This window comes from Oncorhynchus clarkii, chromosome 24, assembly GCF_045791955.1.
Source record: "Oncorhynchus clarkii lewisi isolate Uvic-CL-2024 chromosome 24, UVic_Ocla_1.0, whole genome shotgun sequence".
Lineage (NCBI taxonomy): Eukaryota > Metazoa > Chordata > Actinopteri > Salmoniformes > Salmonidae > Oncorhynchus > Oncorhynchus clarkii.
This window is the reverse complement of record NC_092170.1, coordinates 33782025-33804524: the sequence shown is the minus strand read 5'-3', so window position 1 is coordinate 33804524 and position 22500 is coordinate 33782025. Positions and strand designations below refer to the sequence as shown.

The 22500-nt window shown below is 44.5% G+C and overlaps 1 protein-coding gene across 1 annotated transcript in view; it reads left to right on the top strand.

Moving 5' to 3' along the window:
• LOC139382359 (glutamate receptor 4-like) overlaps positions 1-22500 on the top strand; it is a 174358-nt gene that overhangs the window by 3846 nt on the left and 148012 nt on the right. The window lies entirely within an intron of this gene.

The following is a 22500-nucleotide window of genomic DNA, read 5'->3' as shown; positions in this document are numbered from 1 at the left end:
GAGTACTACCAGATAAGAGTTTGTGTATGTGTGCGCGTATGCACTCAAACCTTGTACCACACACATAGAGAAAGCCTCAAATGCCTGTGAGGTGTATATGAGGCTACCATTCACTATTGGAAGAGGGGAAAGGGGTTGCTGTGTCAGCTTAGCTTGAGAACATGACTGATCTATGTCTACATTGAAATGAGGGAGGTCTATGTGATGACCAGATCCCTCAGGAAGTACATCTGCACTGTCAACCTAATGGAATCCCCATGGATCTCATCTTGGTAAATGGAGTTTAATAGAACTATTGGAACAGTTGGATTCCATGTGGATTACCTGGTCTTTCTTGTGAGATAATCTCTGTCTAAACCTTCTTTCAATCGTCCCAGAGTTGTGTGTCATATTGAGGCCCAATAACTTGTTTTCTACGGTTGAGCCAGGCCAATTTCCACTGTGTGGAATTTGGCCCGAGGACTAAAGCTCTGTGGTTAATTTGGAAAATTGAATCAAGAGTAACAGAGGGAAATGAAAAGACACTATCGTTGGCATGTCTGGAGATGGAATGAAATATATTATCAATAAAGGCAATGGGGGAAGGAAATGAAGTGTGGTTGTGTGTTGGTGTATGTTTTGAATTAAGGATGCAGCTGCTGTCTTATCAAGACCAAATTTGGCAAAGTCATCCTCAACTACTCTCTCTCGCTAGCTGCTGCTGCTACTGCTGAGGGCAGCTTGGTTATTTAAATATGAAAAGTATTCATACCCCTTGACTTATTCCAGATTTAGTTGTGTTTTTTCTTACCCATCTACACACAATTCCTCATAATGACCAAGTGAAAACATGTTTTTAGAAATGTTTGCAAATGTATTGAAAATGGAATAAATCAAATCAAATCAAATCAAATAAAATTTTATTTGTCACATACACATGGTTAGCAGATGTTAATGCGAGTGTAGCGAAATGCTTGTGCTTCTAGTTCCGATAATGCAGTAATAACAAGTAATCTAACTAACAATTCCAAAACTACTGTCTTGTACACAGTGTAAGGGGATAAAGAATATGTACATAAGGATATATGAATGAGTGATGGTACAGAGCAGCATAGGCAAGATACAGTAGATGGTATCGAGTACAGTATGTACAAATGAGATGAGTATGTAAACAAAGTGGCATAGTTTAAAGTGGCTAGTGATACATGTATTACATAAGGATACAGTCGATGATATAGAGTACAGTATATACGTATGCATATGAGATGAATAATGTAGGGTAAGTAACATTATATAAGGTAGCATTGTTTAAAGTGGCTAGTAATATATTTACATCATTTCCCATCAATTCCCATTATTAAAGTGGCTGGAGTTGAGTCAGTGTCAGTGTGTTGGCAGCAGCCACTCAGTGTTAGTGGTGGCTGTTTAACAGTCTGATGGCCTTGAGATAGAAGCTGTTTTTCAGTCTCTCGGTCCCAGCTTTGATGCACCTGTACTGACCTCGCCTTCTGGATGATAGCGGGGTGAACAGGCAGTGGCGGGTGGTTGAGTGATCTTTATAGCCTTCCTGTGACATCGGGTGGCGTAGGTGTCCTGGAGGGCAGGTAGTTTGCCCCCGGTGATGCGTTGTGCAGACCTCACTACCCTCTGGAGAGCCTTACGGTTGAGGGCGGTGCAGTTGCCATACCAGGCGGTGATACAGCCCGCCAGGATGCTCTCGATTGTGCATCTGTAGAAGTTTGTGAGTGCTTTTGGTGACAAGCCAAATTTCTTCAGCCTCCTGAGGTTGAAGAGGCGCTGCTGCGCCTTCTTCACGATGCTGTCTGTGTGAGTGGACCAATTCAGTTTGTCTGTGATGTGTATGCCGAGGAACTTAAAACTTGCTACCCTCTCCACTACTGTTCCATCGATGTGGATAGGGGGGTGTTCCCTCTGCTGTTTCCTGAAGTCCACAATCATCTCCTTAGTTTTGTTGACGTTGAGTGTGAGGTTATTTTCCTGACACCACACTCCGAGGGCCCTCACCTCCTCCCTGTAGGCCGTCTCGTCGTTGTTGGTAATCAAGCCTACCACTGTTGTGTCGTCCGCAAACTTGATGATTGAGTTGGAGGCGTGCGTGGCCACGCAGTCGTGGGTGAACAGGGAGTACAGGAGAGGGCTCAGAACGCACCCTTGTGGGGCCCCAGTGTTGAGGATCAGCGGGGAGGAGATGTTGTTGCCTCCCCTCACCACCTGGGGGCGGCCCGTCAGGAAGTCCAGTACCCAGTTGCACAGGGCGGGGTCGAGACCCAGGGTCTCGAGCTTGATGACGAGCTTGGAGGGTACTATGGTGTTGAATGCCGAGCTGTAGTCGATGAACAGCATTCTCACATAGGTATTCCTCTTGTCCAGATGGGTTAGGGCAGTGTGCAGTGTGGTTGAGATTGCATCGTCTGTGGACCTATTTGGGCGGTAAGCAAATTGGAGTGGGTCTAGGGTGTCAGGTAGGGTGGAGGTGATATGGTCCTTGACTAGTCTCTCAAAGCACTTCATGATGACGGATGTGAGTGCTACGGGGCGGTAGTCGTTTAGCTCAGTTACCTTAGCTTTCTTGGGAACAGGAACAATGGTGGCCCTCTTGAAGCATGTGGGAACAGCAGACTGGTATAGGGATTGATTGAATATGTCCGTAAACACACCGGCCAGCTGGTCTGCGCATGCTCTGAGGGCGCGGCTGGGGATGCCGTCTGGGCCTGCAGCCTTGCGAGGGTTAACACGTTTAAATGTCTTACTCACCTCGGCTGCAGTGAAGGAGAGACCGCATGTTTTCGTTGCAGGCCGTGTCAGTGGCACTGTATTGTCCTCAAAGCGGGCAAAAAAGTTATTTAGTCTGCCTGGGAGCAAGACATCCTGGTCCGTGACTGGGCTGGATTTCTTCCTGTAGTCCGTGATTGACTGTAGACCCTGCCACATGCCTCTTGTGTCTGAGCCGTTGAATTGAGATTCTACTTTGTCTCTGTACTGGCGCTTAGCTTGTTTTATAGCCTTGCGGAGGGAATAGCTGCACTGTTTGTATTCGGTCATGTTACCAGACACCTTGCCCTGATTAAAAGCAGTGGTTCGCGCTTTCAGTTTCACACGAATGCTGCCATCAATCCACGGTTTCTGGTTAGGGAATGTTTTAATCGTTGCTATGGGAACGACATCTTCAACGCACGTTCTAATGAACTCGCACACCGAATCAGCGTATTCGTCAATGTTGTTATCTGACGCAATACGAAACATCTCCCAGTCCACGTGATGGAAGCAGTCTTGGAGTGTGGAGTCAGCTTGGTCGGACCAGCGTTGGACAGACCTCAGCGTGGGAGCCTCTTGTTTTAGTTTCTGTCTGTAGGCAGGGATCAACAAAATGGAGTCGTGGTCAGCTTTTCCGAAAGGGGGGCGGGGCAGGGCCTTATATGCGTCGCGGAAGTTAGAGTAACAATGATCCAAGGTCTTTCCACCCCTGGTTGCGCAATCGATATGCTGATAAAATTTAGGGAGTCTTGTTTTCAGATTAGCCTTGTTAAAATCCCCAGCTACAATGAATGCAGCCTCCGGATAAATCGTTTCCAGTTTGCAGAGAGTTAAATAAAGTTCGTTCAGAGCCATCGATGTGTCTGCTTGGGGGGGGATATATACGACTGTGATTATAATCGAAGAGAATTCTCTTGGTAGATAATGCGGTCTACATTTGATTGTGAGGAATTCTAAATCAGTTGAACAGAAGGATTTGAGTTCCTGTATGTTTCTTTCATCACACCATGTCACGTTGGCCATGAGGCATACGCCCCCGCCCCTCTTCTTACCATTTACATATTTACATATTCACACCCATGAGTCAACACATGTTAGAATCACCTTTGGTGGTGATGACAACTGTGTAGATTTAAGTAGATTTAAGTAAAAACTGTTACAGTTTTGACTTAAATCTACTTGAAAAAATCTGTGGCAAGACCTAAAAATGGTTGTCTATTAATGATGAACAACCAATTTGACAGAGCTTGAAGAATTAAAAAAATTGTAACGGGCCACTCAGAATCATTCACTCTCTTATTTGTAAGTAACTCCAATGTAGATTTGGCCTTGTGTTTTAGGTAATTTTCCTGCTGAAAGGTGAATTCATCTCCCAGTGTCTGATGGAAAGCAGACTGAACCAGAATTTCCACCAGGATTTTGCCATGCCATTTATTTTTTATTGTAAAAATCTCTCCAGTCCTTAATGATTACAAGCATACTCATAACATGATGCAGCAACCACTGTGCTTGAAAATATGGAGAGTGGTACTCAGTAATGTGGTGTATTGGATTTGCCCCAAATATAACACTTTGTATTCAGGACAAACAGTGAATTCCTTTTGCCACATTTTTTGCAGTGTTGCTTTAGTGCCTTGTTGCAAACAGGATGCATGTTTTGGAATATTTGTTCTCCTATCACAGCCATTAAACTCTGTAACTGTTTTAAAGTCACCATTAGCATCCTGGTGAAATCCCTGAGTGGTTCCCTTCTTCTTCGGCAACTGAGTTAGGAAGGACTCCCCTTATCTTTGTAGTGAATGGGTGTATTGATACACCATCCAAAATATAATGAATAACTTCATCATGCTCTAAAAGATATTCAATGTCTTCTTTTTTCATTTTTACCCATCTACCAATAGGTGCCCTTCTTTGTAAGGCATTTAAAAACCTCACTGGTCTTTGTGGTTGAATCTATGTTTGAAATTCACTGCTCAACTGAGGGACCATACAGATAATTGAATGTGTGGGGTACAGAAATTAAGTAGTCCTAAAAAAATTATGTAATACAACATTATTGCACACAGAGTGAGTCCATGCAACTTATTTTGTGACTTGTTAAGCACATGTTCACTCCTGAACTTATTTAGGCTTGCCATAACAAAGGGTGTAACATATTCGCTGGGAGTCAGGAAGCAGGTGCACAAGGTGAGTTTAATAATAATTAAAGGCAGATAAACAAAACAAGAGAAGCACACTAAAAGAGACAAAACCAGTACTGCCTGATGACTGAGGCTACTGAGGACTAAATAAAGGGAAGGTGATCTAGGTGATGGGGAGCAGGTGCACATAATGATGGGGAGCAGGTGCGCGTAATGATGGGGAGCAGGTGCGCGTAATGAGGGTGCCAGGACCGGTGGTTAGTAGACCGGTGATGTCGAGCACTGGAGAGGGGGAGTGGGAGAAGGCGTGACAAAGGGGTTGACTCAAGACATTTCACCTTTTAATTTTTGATTAATTTGTAAAAATGTCTATCAACAGAATTCCACTTTGACATTTAGGGGTATTAGGGGTATAGGGGTATATATATACATTTAGGGGTATTCTGTGTAGGACAGTGACATTTTTTTTTTGTTTAATCCATTCTAAATCCAGACAGTAACACAACTAAATGTGAAAACAGTTAAGGGTGGGAATACTTCTGAAGGCACTGTACAGTATATCGTATCGTTTTGACAATATTGCAAGTTTTATTTCCCTGACCAATCAAAACTTGTTTTCTCATTTTCTATCTTGTCTCTCTGCAGCAGACATATGGTGAGCAATATGTTTGGAACATCAAATCGCAATGAAATCACAGTATCGAATCATAGTGCATACTGTATAGAATCATGACAATCGCAATACATATTGTATCAGCACCTAAGTATCGTGATAATGTTCTGTCGTGAGGTCCCCGGCAATTACCAGGCCTAAACCTAAACCTTTGATATGTTTCTATTTTAACCCTATATCCTGTGACCAGGTGGATTTAATGCAAAAAAAAATAAACGTCGAATTTGGAAGGGAAATTATGAGATCTTGATGGACTGGGCTGCCATTGTGTGCCCAGTGGTGTTGATATGAAACAAGGACTGTTGGGGACTCTGTGTGATAAAACAGTGTTGATTGGTATCACTCTCTCACTATCTTGCTCTCTCTCTTTCTGTCTCTGTCTCTCAGACTGTGTGAAAGCTGGATAATTACAGACTAATGTTGCGCGGTATACTGACACTTCTGTACTTTTTCAACACTAGAACATGAAAAATGGTTACTAGTATTTTGTTACATTCGGTACTTATATCAAATGTATTTAGCGTCCTTTACTCATTGAGTGTGGACGAAGTCTGTCTATCAGCACAGCCGATGTCCCCTTATATCGCGAGCGTACTGTGCCTGCTACACTTAGTCATTGGTAGCTGTAGCCTGTCCTGAGGAACCACTGATCTCACTGGGAGTTTGGGCTGCATCATGTTAGCTCCCCATTCATACTGACTCTAGTCTGTCCTGAGGAACAACTGGGAGTCTGGACTGTATCATGCTAGCTCCCCTCTCATACTGACTCTATTCTGTCCTGAGGAACCACTGGGAGTCTGGACTGTATCATGCTAGCTCCCCTCTCATACTGGCTCTAGTCTGTCCTGAGGAACCACTGGGAGTCTGGACTGTAGTATCATGCTAGCTCCCCTCTCATACTGACTCTAGTCTGTCCTGAGGAACCACTGATCTCACTGGGAGTTTGGGCTGCATGATGTTAGCTCCCCATTCATACTGACTCTAGTCTGTCCTGAGGAACCACTGGGAGTCTGGGCTGCATCATGCTAGCTCCCCTCTCATACTGACTCTACTCTGTCCTGAGGAACCACTGGGAGTCTGGACTGCATCATGTTATCTCCTCTCTCATACTGACTCTAGTCTGTCCTGAGGAACCACTGGGAGTCTGGACTGCATCATGTTAGCTCCCCACTCACACTGAACAGAAGTTAACACACCTGAATAATGCAACACGACATGTAGAAATGTTGAAACTGTTCATTACTGTATGCAAAACAATGTCTAGAACACTTTACAATGCAATGAAGCACAGGTAGCTTCCAGCTTTGTAGGCTAACTTTCCTTGCTAGCTTAAAGCTGAATATAAGAATATAACACCAATTCACTACCATAATACTTTTTTGTGATAGCATGCAAACCACAAAGCAAAATATGCTGACTTCAAAAGGGATTGTCACCAAAAACAATAATTGCCAAAAATCTTTATTTTATCATTTGTCTCCCTCGCCTCAGTCACATCAGTCACGTCTATCCTTAATATATATATACAGTTGAAGTCGGAAGTTTACATACACCTTAGCCAAATACATTTAAACTCAGTTTTTCACAATTCCTGACACTTAATCTGCGTAAAAGTTCTCTGTTTTAGGCCAGTTAGGATCACCACTTATTTTAAGAATGTGAAATGTCAGAATAATAGTAGAGAGAATGATTTATTTCAGCTTTCATTTCTTTCATAAAATTCCCAGTGGGTCAGAAGTTTACATACATTCAATTAGTATTTGGCAGCATTGACTTTAAATTGTTTAACTTTGGTCAAACATTTCAGGAAGCCTTTTGCAAGCTTCCCACAATAAGTTGGGGGAACTTTGTCCCATTCTTCCTGACAGAGCTGGTGTAACTGAGTCAGGTTTGTAGGCCTCCTTGCTTGCACACGCTTTTTCAGTTCTGCTCACAAACTTTCTATAGGATTAAGGTCAGGGCTTTGTGATGTCCACTCCAATACCTTGACATTGTTGTATTTAAGCCATTTTGCCACAACTTTGGAATATGCTTGGGGTCATAGTCCATTTGGAAGACCCATTTGCGATCAAGCTTTAACTTCCTGACTGATGTCTTGAGATATTGCTTCAATATGTCCACATCATTTTCCTTTCTCATGTTGCCGACCATTTTGTGAAGTGCACCAGTCCCTCCTGCAGCAAAGCACCCCCTCAACATGATGGGGCGGCAGCGTAGCCTAGTGGTTAGAGCGTTGGACTAGTAACCAAAAGGTTGCAAGTACAAATCCCTGAGCTAACAAAGGAACAAATGTGTCATTCTGCCCTTGAACCAGGCAGTTAACCCACTGAAAATAAGAATGTGTTCTTAACTGACTTGCCTAGTTAACTAAAGGTAAAATAAAAAATTATGCTGCCACCCCTGTGCTTCATGGTTGGAATGGTGTTCTTCGGCTTGCAAGAATGTACTTTGGTGCGAAAAGTGCAAATCAATCCCAGAACAACAGCAAATGACCTTGTGAAGATGCTGGAGGAAACAGGTACAAAATTATTTATATCCACAGTAAAAACGAGTCCTATATCGACATAACCTGAAAGGCCGCTCAGCAAGGAAGAAAACCGCCATAAAAAAGCCAGACTATGGTTTGCAACTCCACAAAGATCATACTTTTTGGAGAAATGTCCTCTGGTCTGATGAAACAAAAATCTAACTGTTCGACCATAATGACAATCGTTATGTTTGGAGGAAACATAACGATCCCAAGGATGAACCATTATTTTTCTGAGGTCTTGGCTGATTTCTTTTGATTTTCCCATGATGTCAAGAAAAGAGGCATTGAGCAAGTAGGCAAGTAGGCCTTGAAATACATCCACAGGTACACCTCCAATTGACTCAAATTATGTCAATTAGCCTATCAGAAGCTTCTAAAGCAGTTACATAATTTTCTGGAATTTTCCAAGCTGTTTAAAGGCACAGTCAACTTAGTGTTTTTAATCTTCTGACTCACTGGATTTGTGATACAGTGAATTATAAGTTAAATAATCTGTCTGTAAACAATTGTTGGAAAAATTACTTGTATAATGCACAAAGTAGATCTCCTAACCGACTTGCCAAAACCAACTTCAACTGTGTAAATATATACACTACCGTCCCAAAGTTTGGGGTCACTAAGAAATGTCCTTGTTTTTGAAAGAAAAGCATATTTTTTTGTCCATTAAAGTAACCTCAAATTGATCAGAAATACAGTGTAGACATTGTTAATGTTGTAAATGAATATTGTAGCAGGAAACAGCAGATTGTTAATGGAATATCTACAATATCTACATAAGCATACAAAGGCCCATTATCAGTAACCATCACTCTTGTGTTCCAATGGCACGTTGTGATAGCCTTTTAAAATTATAAACTTGGATTAGCTAATTGATCATTAGAAAACAATTAGCATTTATGTTAGCACAGCTAAAAACCTGTTGTGTTGTTCTGATTAAATAAGCAATAAAACTAGCCTACTTTAGACTAGTTGAGTATCTGGAGCATCAGCATTTGTAGGTCTGATTACAGGCTCAAAATGGCCAGAAACAAAGTACTTTCTTCTGAAACTCGTCAGTCAATTTTTGTACTGAGAAATGAAGGCTATTCCATGCAAGAACATGCCAAGAAACTGAAGATCTGGTACAATGCAGTGTAGTACTCCCTTCACAGAACTGCGCATACTTGCTCTAACCAGAATAGAAAGAGGAGTGGGAGGCCCCGGTGCACAACTTAGCAAGAGGACAAGTTCATTAGAGTGTCTAGTTTGAGAAACAGACGCTTCAAAAGTCCTCAAATGGCAGCTTCATTAAATAGTACCCGTAAAACACCAGTTTGAACGTCAACAGCGAAGATGCGACTCCGGGATGCTGGCCTTCTAGGCAGAGTTGTAAAGTAAAAGCCATATCTCAGACTGGCCAATAAAAAGAAAACATTAAGATGGGCAAAATAACACTGGACAGAGGAACTCTGCCTAGAAGACCAGCATCCTGGAGTTGTCTCTTCCCTGTTGACGTTGAGACTGGTGTTTGATCAAGTTGATGTTATTTTAATGGACCAAAATGTTGCTTTTCTTTCAAAAACAAGGACATTTCTAAGTGACCAGAAACTTTTGAACGGTAGTGTGTATATATATATATATATATATATATATATATATATATATATATATATATATATTTGTTTGTGTTTGTTGTTGTTGCACAAAACAGGAAGAATACAAACAAACAATAACGATATGATACAGCGCATTCGGAATGTATTCAGACCACTTGACTTTTTCAAAATGTTGTTACATTACAGCCTTATTTTAAAATGGATTCAATTGTTTTTTCCCCCCTCATCAATCTACACACAACAAACAATAATGACAATTTTTTTTTGTTTTTTAGACATTTTTGCAAATGTTTAAAAAATGATAGACAAAAGATAGGTTATTTACGTAAGTATTCAGTCCCTTTGCTTTGGTATAGTTATCACATCGACTGCTCGAGGAATCTGGTCAGTATCTGCAAGCTGATTCATGATAACATCTCTGTCAGCGATGGAAATCCCTTTTATATCACTCTTTTTAATAAAACTTGTAAGAAGTCGGGTTGCAAGCAGAATTCCCAAAAACCTAATTTCTCAAGGGAGTAAAATAGAAATTCATGCTCCATTGTATTGAAGGCTTCATACAAGTCTTAGAAGACAATAAAACTAATCTTCAAAGATTAGATCAGAATAGTCCATATGGTTTAATTAACACCAGTCGGATACTATTAGATATAAATGTATGTCTATTCCTCATGAAGCTAGACTGGGTCTCCTCTACAATTGAGTCCAATACCACTTTCATTCTTTTTGCAAATATATAGGGTAATATTTTGTAGTCGTTGTTGAGAAGACAGATTGGATGCTAATTATCCAGGAGAAGCAAGTCTTTCTTGGGCTTAGGGATCAATGTAATTAGACCTTTAGTTCAAACTGGGAGTCTTTCTGAAAAGACCTCCAACAGAAATGGGGCTAACTGTTGAGAAAAAGTTTTGTAAAACTCAGCAGATATACCATCAGTCCCAGGAGACGTTTTATTATATTTAAGGTGTTCATAGAATAAATGATCTCTTCAACTATAATAGGGTCATCACCAATGTTCCCTCTATTTAGGCTGTACCCACTTTAAGTTACAGTTTTACTGTGAACACTGAGGCTGTACCTGCTTTAAGTTACAGTTTTACTGTGAACACTGAGGCTGTACCCACTTTAAGTTACAGTTTTACTGTGAACACTGAGGCTGTACCTGCTTTAAGTTACAGTTTTACTGTGAACACTGAGGCTGTACCAGCTTTTAGTTACAGTTTTACTGTGAACACTGAGGCTGTACCTGCTTTAAGTTACAGTTTTACTGTGAACACTGAGGCTGTACCTGCTTTAAGTTACAGTTTTACTGTGAACACTGAGGCTGTACCTGCTTTTAGTTACAGTTTTACTGTGAACACTGAGGCTGTACCCACTTTAAATTACAGTTTTACTGTGAACACTGAGGCTGTACCAGCTTTTAGTTACAGTTTTACTGTGAACACTGAGGCTGTACCAGCTTTAAGTTACAGTTTTACTGTGAACACTGAGGCTGTAGCTGCTTTAAGTTACAGTTTTACTGTGAACACTGAGGCTGTAGCTGCTTTAAGTTACAGTTTTACTGTGAACACTGAGGCTGTACCTGCTTTAAGTTACAGTTTTACTGTGAACACTGAGGCTGTAGCTGCTTTAAGTTACAGTTTTACTGTGAACACTGAGGCTGTACCTGCTTTAAGTTACAGTTTTACTGTGAACACTGAGGCTGTACCTGCTTTAAGTTACAGTTTTACTGTGAACACTGAGGCTGTAGCTGCTTTAAGTTACAGTTTTACTGTGAACACTGAGGCTGTAGCTGCTTTAAGTTACAGTTTTACTGTGAACACTGAGGCTGTACCTGCTTTTAGTTACAGCTTTAACAGTGGACAAGTAGGCTGCTGTGGCTATTTGCTCTTGTACTAAGCAATCTCTCCACTATTGCTGACTACAAATGATCTATTACCTGGCTAATATCTCACTGTCTAGCAAAGAATATGAACAAAATGTGCACAAGTGGCTCCATGCAGCGGTCACTTTGATCTTTAAACAAGCGCATCTACTCACCACCACTCATGCTGTAGTGTAAACACGGTCCAGTTCAAAGTAAATGGCACAAATCCATATATGTCAATGGTCTATTTGCATATCGGCCTAGTGCAGCTCTGATTGGTTATGTCCCACTGGTCTGTGTAGAGTACGGGCTGAGTCGTGCATGCCAATTCAACAGAATCTTTCTCCGATGTGTTCGGCCTACTTAAAAATATATATATATATTTAACCTTTATCTTTCTAGGCAAGTCGGTTAAGATAAACATTTTATTTTACAATGACTGCCTCCCCCGGCCAAACCCTCCCCTAACCTGAAAGAAACTGTGTCAATTGTGTGCCACCCTATGGGACTCCCGATCACGGCTGGTTGTGATACAGCTCGGGATCGAACCAGGGTCTGTAGGGACACCTCTAGCACTGAGATGCAGTGCCTTAGACCGCTTCCATAGTTTGTTTTGTTTCGGAATGATGCATGGAAGTGGTTAATATTGCATTGATTTCATCACAATTACCACAGTACCCCTATGTACTTTTTGAAGATGTACTACTCTCTTCACAGAACAGCACAAACTGGCTCTAACCAGAATAGAAATAGGAGTGGGAGGCCCTGGTGCACAACTTAGCAAGAGGACAAGTACATTAGAGTGTCTAGTTTGAGAAAAAGACACCTCACAAGTCCTCAACTGGCAGCTTCATTAAATAGTACCCGCAAAACACCAGTCTCAACAGTGAAGATGCGACTCCGGGAAGCTGGCCTTCTAGGCAGAGTTGCAAAGAAAAAGCCATATCTCAGACTGGCCAATAAAAATAAAAGATTAAGATGGGCAAAAGAGCACAGACACTGGACAGAGGAACTCTGCTTAGAAGGCCAGCATCCCATCAACTTGCAACTTATTTTGTGACTTGCTAAGCAAATGTTTACTCCTGAACTTATTTAGGCTTGCCACGACAAAGGGGTTGAATACTTATTGATTCAAGACATTTCAGCTTTTTATGAATTTGTAAATATTTCTAAAAACATAATTCCACTCCGACACTATGGTGTATTATGTGTAAGCCAGTAACACATCTCAATGTAATAATTTTTAAATTCAGGCTGTAACACAACAAAATGTGGAAAAGGTTGAGGGGTGTGAATATTTTCTGAAGGCACTCTGTGTGTTGAGCGTTAGCTGAGATTGTTCTTTACAGAGTCAAATATACACTGAGCGTACAAAACATTAGGAACACTATCCTAATGATGAGTTGCACAACCTTTTGCCCTCAGTTCAGCATCAATTCATCAGGGCATGGACTATAAGGTGTCGAAAGCGTTCCACAGGGATGCTGGCCCATGTTGACTCCATTGCTTCCCACAGTTGTGTCAAGTTGGCTGGATGTCCTTTGGGTGGTGGACCATTCTTTATACACATGGGAAACTGTTGAGCGTGAAAAACCTGCAGCTTTGCAGTTCTTGACTCACTCACTCAAACCGGTGCACCTGCCACCTACTACTATACCCTGTTCAAAGGCACTTAAATCTTTTGTCTTCTCCAGACCCCCTTTTTATTGCACTGGGTCGATGTAATGTTTTTGTACACAGTGTAATTATCTCTATGGTCAGTAAGGGGAGTGGCCAGGATGTTAACAGAAATACCCTTTATTAAAAAGATTCAACGCCAACCAAAAATCAATGCGTGATTGTGTGGAGCGTGCCTTACTACGCCAAGTGAAAGACCTGTCATTAGGATCCTTTACTCTTCAAATATCTGTAATAGTAAATCTTTCTATAAACTGCCTCAAACTTGTCTTCATAGAAGTTGACTGTCCCGGAGGCCATCTATCAATTAAATGATTCAGAGCAATATTCCAATCCCCAACCTATTATAGTAAGTCAATCATTAGGGAACTTGGTTAGCCAATGGAGAATACGCTTTTCCAAATATTATATTATATTATTAATATTATTATTATTATCTGATAATTTGTTTTAAGTTTCAAATTGTACACAGAAATTTTAGTAATAATAAATGTCATTGTTAATTACAGGAAGGTCATACACAGGTGTTTATTGTAAAGGACCACAGGAGGAGGCAAGTAGCTGGGTCCAGGAGCAGGCAGAAGGTCATACACAGGGGTTCCAAACAGGCAACAGTACAGACAGAGAAAAGGCTCGTAACGTCATCCAGGAGATCAGGTAATAGGTTGATAACAGGAAATCTGACAGGCTAAAGTACAGGCAGAGAATAGGCAAAAGGCGTCGTTAGTGAGGCTGGCGAAAACTATCATACACGGGAGGAGTAAATTACAGGGAAAAACAGAGCTCCGAATAGAAGTGTGTCACAAAACAAACAATACTTCACAATGATGGGGTGCACAGAACTGAACTAAATAGTGTGTGATGATGACATACAGGTGTGTGAACAGGTGATCAGAATTCAGGTGATTGTGATCTGGAGAGTGAGCTGCGTTCAGGGAATCTGTGGTTGAGAGTGTAAGTTGGAAGCAGATGTCACAGTAGCCCCCCCCCCCCCCCCCCCCCCCCCTCCACGATGGCCTAGGAAGCTGAGCAGGGGGCCTCTCCCAGAGACGTGGAGCTGACGGTGGAAAGCCAGGATCATGGCTGGGTCGAGGATGTCCTGGGCGGGTACCCGGGACCGTTCTTCGGGTCTGTACCCCTCCCAAGCCACCAGGTAGTGGATGCAACCACCCAGGCACTTGGAGTCAAGGAGGGCTTGGACAGAATCAGCCGGTACACCGCCGACGTCAAACGGAGGGGGTGCGCCACTGGAGGATGGAGAGGGCTGTACGTCACAGAGAAAGGACACATGGAAGGATGAGGAGATCCGGTAATGGCGGGGCAACTGGAGATGATAGGTGACAGGATTGATGCGGTGTATTATTTTGAAGGGACCAATGAACCGGGGACTGAACATTTTGCAGGGGTCAAAAAAGCCGGATGTCCTGGGTAGAGAGCCACATATGTTGCCAAGGGTGAAAGAGTGGAATAGGTTGGACCGTTTCTGGGAGAGGGAAGATTGATGCCTGTGCTGATGTGTGGTCTCCCAAACCTGCTCGCTCCAACGAAACCACTCACTCATCGACGGCAGGCACATTTCCGGGCTCTGTCTCCCATGGGAACACGGGGGGTTGGACAGACTGAAAAAGAGTGAGATGGAGTGAGGACTGCACCAGGGAGTTCTGTGCGTTTTCGGGCCAGGCTAGATAACAGCTCAACTTGTGTGGTTTTTGGGTGCAGTGTTGGCGAAGGTACTTACCTAATTTCCTGATTCAGGCGTTCCGTCTGCCATTGGTTTGGGGTTGGTATCTGGAGGATAGGCTGATGGAGACCCCTAGTCGGTTGCAGAAGGCTCGCCAAGCCCCGGAGATGAACTGGTGTCCCCAATCTGAAACAATGTCTTCCGGGATCCCATACAGACACAACACCTGTTGGACCTTGCACTCTGCCATTTCCATGGCATTAGGTAGATGCGGAAAGGGAATGAGTTAGCACATCTTGGAGAACCGGTCCACTACCACTAGAATAGTGGTGAAGCCCGAAGAGTCTGGCAGATCAGTGAGGAAATCCATGGTGATGTGGGACCATGGTCTGTGTGGTGTAGATAAAGGCTCGAGCTTACCTGTAGGTAGTTGGCGAGGGCTCTTTGCCGATGCACAGATGGGACAGGAAAGAACGTAATCTCGGACATCTGCTGTTAGGGATGGCCACCAGAATGTGCGTGTCAGTAGCTCTGTGGTCCGGGTGATCCCAGGCTGGCAGAACTCAGCGAGGTATGGCACCACTGCATTAGTTGGGGTCTGACGGACTTGCCTGCAGGGGTATCGCGAGGTGCTGGGTCGTGGTTGTGCTGCTGCAGTTTTGGATGAATCGACGGTAGTAGTTGGAAAATCCTAGGAAACGTTGTAGTTCCTTTATGGTGTTAGGTTTGGGCCAGTTAAGCACGGCCGTGACTTTGCCTTTATCCATGTTAACCCCTCCTGGTGTCAACACGAAACCTAGGAAGATTACCGTAGTAACTTTGACATAAAGATTGTGATCCTGTAGCCATTGGAGGACCTGTTGCAAATGTTGTATGTGTTCTCAAATGGAGTGAGAGTAGATCAAGATATCGTCAATGTACACGATGAGGAACTGGTTGATCATGTCCTGGAAAACTTCATTCATGAAGGACTGGAAGACTGCGGAAGCATTGGTGACACCGTAGGACATAACCAGGTATTTGTAGTGACCCCTAACGGTGATGAACACCGCCTTCCACTCATCCCCACTTTGGATACGGACCAGGTTGTAAGCACTACATAGGTCCAACTTGTTCTAGTGCGGCCGGAATCAGAGAAAGATGGAAGCGATTCTTGATGGTAAGGTCTTTGAGGGGTCAGTAATCTATGCAGGGACAGTGACTACCATCCCTTTTTTTTTACAAAAAAGAAACTGGATGCAGCCGGCGACGTGGATGGACGGATGAATCCCATGTCGAGGGCCTCTTCTACAGTACATAGGTGTCCATAGCCTCATTCTCTGGAATGGACAAAGGGTAGATCCGACCCTGAGGGGGCGATGCCTCAGGAAGGAGGTTGATCACACTGTCCTCCAGGCGATGAGGGGGCAGAATGGACTGAAGACACTATGGAACTGGGCATATACAGGTGGGATGTGGGTTGGAATGGCAGACTCCGATCCTTCTATAGAGGTGGCTAGACAAGGTAGATTGAAGCAGTTCGTAAAACAGGCAGGAGACCATGACAGCAGTTCCCTTTGCCGCCAGGAGATGGAAATGTCGTGAAGACTTAGCCAGGGGTGACCGAGGATGAGGGGTTCTTTAGGCGAAGACAACACCATTAACTGAATGACCTCAGAGTGAAGGAGGCCAATCCGAGGAGTGATACTTTTGGGTATGCAAGTCACAAGACCAGAGCGGTTGTCCGTCCAGCACATTAATCATAAAGGGAGGATTTGCAGGGATTAGTTTGACTCTTAACTGTCGTGCCAATTGTTCGTCAATTAAATTACCTGAGGCCCCCGAGTCCACTCATCCCTCCACAAACTGAGTGACCCCATCAGCAGAAAGAGCCGGGATACCAAACTGCCTTTGGGTAATATTCAAAAACGTAGAGGTGCTTAAAACCGGGTGGAAGAGGAGGGGTTGTGGTCACCCCTTCGTTGGGAGGGGGGGGGGGGGACAGCTATTGAGTAGGTGGTTACTCTCTCCACAATAGAGGCACACTTTTTCACGTAACCTCCGATGTCTCTCGGCAGGCGTGAGAGGGGCGTGGCCGAGGTGCATGGGTTCGGGGCTATTAGACCGTAGTGGACGAGAGAAGGGCGTGGATGACTCGCAGGCCATGGGCGACTGTATAGGTCTGCAGTCCCCCAGTAGGTCTCGAGACAGGCAAAAACTATCATGCACGGGAGGATGTCACAAAACAAACAATACCTCACAATGATGGGGTGCACAGAACTGAACTAAATAGTGTGTGATGATGACATACAGGTGTGTAAACAGGTGATCAGAATTCAGGTGATTGTGATCTGGAGAGTGAGCTGCGTTCAGGGAATCTGTGGTTGAGAGTGTAAGTTGGAAGTAGATGTCACAGTAGCCCCCCCCCCCCCCTCCACGATGGCCTAGGAAGCTGAGCAGGGGGCCTCTCCCAGAGACGTGGAGCTGACGGTGGAAAGCCAGGATCATGGCTGGGCCGAGGATGTCCTGGGTGGGTACCCGGGACCGTTCTTCGGGTCTGTACCCCTCCCAAGCCACCAGGTAGTGGATGCAACCACCCAGGCACTTGGAGTCAAGGAGGGCTTGGACAGAATCAGCCGGTACACCGCCGACGTCAAACGGAGGGGGTGCGCCACTGGAGGATGGAGAGGGCTGTACGTCACAGAGAAAGGACACATGGAAGGATGAGGAGATCCGGTAATGGCGGGGCAACTGGAGATGATAGGTGACAGGATTGATGCGGTGTATTATTTTGAAGGGACCAATGAACCGGGGACTGAACATTTTGCAGGGGTCAAAAAAGCCGGATGTCCTGGGTAGAGAGCCACATATGTTGCCAAGGGTGAAAGAGTGGAATAGGTTGGACCGTTTCTGGGAGAGGGAAGCTTGATGCCTGTGCTGATGTGTGGTCTCCCAAACCTGCTCGCTCCAACGAAACCACTCACTCATCGACGGCAGGCACATTTCCGGGCTCTGTCTCCCATGGGAACACGGGGGGTTGGACAGACTGAAAAAGAGTGAGATGGAGTGAGGACTGCACCAGGGAGTTCTGTGCGTTTTCGGGCCAGGCTAGATAACAGCTCAACTTGTGTGGTTTTTGGGTGCAGTGTTGGCGAAGGTACTTACCTAATTTCCTGATTCAGGCGTTCCGTCTGCCATTGGTTTGGGGTTGGTATCTGGAGGATAGGCTGATGGAGACCCCTAGTCGGTTGCAGAAGGCTCGCCAAGCCCCGGAGATGAACTGGTGTCCCCAATCTGAAACAATGTCTTCCGGGATCCCATACAGACACAACACCTGTTGGACCTTGCACTCGGCCATTTCCATGGCATTAGGTAGATGCGGAAAGGGAATGAGTTAGCACATCTTGGAGAACCGGTCCACTACCACTAGAATAGTGGTGAAGCCCGAAGGGTCTGGCAGATCAGTGAGGAAATCCATGGTGATGTGGGACCATGGTCTGTGTGGTGTAGATAAAGGCTCGAGCTTACCTGTAGGTAGTTGGCGAGGGCTCTTTGCCGATGCACAGATGGGACAGGAAAGAACGTAATCTCGGACATCTGCTGTTAGGGATGGCCACCAGAATGTGCGTGTCAGTAGCTCTGTGGTCCGGGTGATCCCAGGCTGGCAGAACTCAGCGAGGTATGGCACCACTGCATTAGTTGGGGTCTGACGGACTTGCCTGCAGGGGTATCGCGAGGTGCTGGGTCGTGGTTGTGCTGCTGCAGTTTTGGATGAATCGACGGTAGTAGTTGGAAAATCCTAGGAAACGTTGTAGTTCCTTTATGGTGTTAGGTTTGGGCCAGTTAAGCACGGCCGTGACTTTGCCTTTATCCATGTTAACCCCTCCTGGTGTCAACACGAAACCTAGGAAGATTACCGTAGTAACCTTGACATAAAGATTGTGATCCTGTAGCCATTGGAGGACCTGTTGCAAATGTTGTATGTGTTCTCAAATGGAGTGAGAGTAGATCAAGATATCGTCAATGTACACGATGAGGAACTGGTTGATCATGTCCTGGAAAACTTCATTCATGAAGGACTGGAAGACTGCGGAAGCATTGGTGACACCGTAGGACATAACCAGGTATTTGTAGTGACCCCTAACGGTGATGAACACCGCCTTCCACTCATCCCCACTTTGGATACGGACCAGGTTGTAAGCACTACATAGGTCCAACTTGTTCTAGTGCGGCCGGAATCAGAGAAAGATGGAAGCGATTCTTGATGGTAAAGTCTTTGAGGGGTCAGTAATCTATGCAGGGACAGAGACTACCATCCCTTTTTTTTCACAAAAAAGAAACTGGATGCAGCCGGCGACGTGGATGGACGGATGAATCCCATGTCGAGGGCCTCTTCTACAGTATATAGGTGTCCATAGCCTCATTCTCTGGAATGGACAAAGGGTAGATCCGACCCTGAGGGGGCGATGCCTCAGGAAGGAGGTTGATCACACTGTCCTCCAGGCGATGAGGGGGCAGAATGGACTGAAGACACTATGGAACTGGGCATATACAGGTGGGATGTGGGTTGGAATGGCAGACTCCGATCCTTCTATAGAGGTGGCTAGACAAGGTAGATTGAAGCAGTTCGTAAAACAGGCAGGAGACCATGACAGCAGTTCCCTTTGCCGCCAGGAGATGGAAATGTCGTGAAGACTTAGCCAGGGGTGACCGAGGATGAGGGGTTCTTTAGGCGAAGACAACACCATTAACTGAATGACCTCAGAGTGAAGGAGGCCAATCCGAGGAGTGATACTTTTGGGTATGCAAGTCACAAGACCAGAGCGGTTGTCCGTCCAGCACATTAATCATAAAGGGAGGATTTGCAGGGATTAGTTTGACTCTTAACTGTCGTGCCAATTGTTCGTCAATTAAATTACCTGAGGCCCCCGAGTCCACTCATCCCTCCACAAACTGAGTGACCCCATCAGCAGAAAGAGCCGGGATACCAAACTGCCTTTGGGTAATATTCAAAAACGTAGAGGTGCTTAAAACCGGGTGGAAGAGGAGGGGTTGTGGTCACCCCTTCGTTGGGAGGGGGGGGGGGACAGCTATTGAGTAGGTGGTTACTCTCTCCACAATAGAGGCACACTTTTTCACGTAACCTCCGATGTCTCTCGGCAGGCGTGAGAGGGGCGTGGCCGAGGTGCATGGGTTCGGGGCTATTAGACCGTAGTGGACGAGAGAAGGGCGTGGATGACTCGCAGGCCATGGGCGACTGTATAGGTCTGCAGTCCCCCAGTAGGTCTCGAGACAGGCAAAAACTATCATGCACGGGAGGATGTCACAAAACAAACAATACCTCACAATGATGGGCTGCACAGAACTGAACTAAATAGTGTGTGATAATGACATACAGGTGTGTAAACAGGTGATCAGAATTCAGGTGATTGGGATCTAGAGAGAGCTGTGTTCAGGGGATCTATGTGTTTGAGAGTGTGAGTTGGAAGCAGACGTTACATTCATAAACTGTGAGAGAGCCATAAATAATTTCCCCACTGCGATCTCCAGAAGTTGACGTCAAGTAGAAATACAATTAGACTCTTGAAAAGAATATACATCGGTTTGAAAGCTGTTTTGATGATAATAATAATAATAATAAGGCTTTGTGCTTTACATTATTTCTAGCATTGAGTTAGTCTCGTCTCTCCTGTCTCTCTCACGGAGTGTGAAGGACGTCATTAGGTCTTAGAGGTCTTACATAAGAAGAGATTGCTTCTTCTATGCAAATGTTGTTGATCAGAACAATAAATATGTCCCAAATGCAAAAAAAACTAAAGATTGTTTGTCATCTGCAGTCTCATGAAATCAGCCAAAACAAGCTCAATAACTCAATGCATTCACACACTCCTATTGAATATGCATTCACCTGTATTGTGAATAGACCTAAGCAACATCTTGATTTACCCAGTTTATCAATAGAGATTTACCATTCGAATAAATGATCACCATTATGTTGTTTTGTTAGATTGATAAAAGCAAAGTCAAATTGATTGTATGATTCGTTAATGCATATGTAGCTGAAAAATTGTCATCAAACATTTCAAAAGTAATGATATTGAACTCAAAAGATCTGTCTTGTTTTGGTATCGTTTTGGTATCAATTATCGTGATGGTATAGAGTATCGCGATACTAAACCTGGTATCAGTATCGAAGTGAAAATTCTGGTATCATGACAACACTATTGTAGACTGACTGTAAAACTGTGTGCTGTCCGGGACATGGGCTTGTTTATTTGTTTGTTTGTGTGTTTGTGTGTGTGTGTGTGTGTGTGTGTGTGTGTGTGTGTGTGTGTGTGTGTGTGTGTGTGTGTGTGTGTGTGTGTGTGTGTGTGTGTGTGTGTGTGTGTGTGTGTGTGTGTGTGTGTGTGAGAGAGAGAGAGAGATACTGTGTCAGTAGTGACCTGGGCTCTGGGTCTGTTCTTAGGGTTCCGCTCTGATGAACCTGTGTCTGCGTATGTGTGTATTGCTGTGTGTATCAAATGAGTGTGTGTGTAGAACAGCAGTGGTGGATTAGTGTCTTATTGTCTGTAATTGTTAGAGCTGGAGAAAGGACTCTGCTGATGATCCACTGTCTTATTCCATTACCATTCTCTCTCACTCTCTCGATCTGAGAGATGTGAGGCAATGTTTTGTTCCAGTCCACATTAGATGGGGAGGAGACATTGGTAGATGGCAGACAGGATGACAGGGTCTCTCTCCAGACAAGGTCTCACTCCAGTCACAGTAACAGGGTCCCTCTCCAGTCACAGTAACAGGGTCTCTCTAAAGACAGGGTCCCACTCCAGTCACAGTAACAGGGTCTCTCTAAAGACAGGGTCTCACTCCAGTCACAGTAACAGGGTCTCTCTAAAGACAGGGTCTCACTCCAGTCACAGTAACATGGTCTCTCTAAAGACAGGGTCTCACTCCAGTCACAGTAACAGGGTCCCTCTCCATTCACAGTAACATGGTCTCTCTAAAGACAGGGTCTCACTCCAGTCACAGTAACAGGGTCTCTCTAAAGACAGGGTCTCACTCCAGTCACAGTAACAGGGTCTCTCTAAAGACAGGGTCTCACTCCAGTCACAGTAACATGGTCTCTCTAAAGACAGGGTCTCACTCCAGTCACAGTAACAGGGTCCCTCTCCATTCACAGTAACAGGGTCTCTCTAAAGACAGGGTCTCACTCCAGTTACAGTAACAGGGTCTCTCTAAAGACAGGGTCTCACTCCAGTCACAGTAACAGGGTCGCTCTCCAGTCACAGTAACAGGGTCTCTCTCCAGAAAGGGTCTAACTCCAGCCACAGTAACAGGGTCTCTCTCCAGTCACAGTAACAGGGTCCCTCTCCAGTCACAGTAACAGGATCTCTCTCCAGAAAGGGTCTAACTCCAGTCACAGTAACAGGGTCTCTCTCCAGTCATAGTAACAGGGTCTCACTCCAGTCATAGTAACAGGGTCTCACTCCAGTCATAGTAACAGGGTCTCACTCCAGTCATAGTAACAGGGTCTCACTCCAATCATAGTAACAGGGTCTCACTCCAGTCATAGTGACAGGGTCTCACTCCAATCATAGTAACAGGG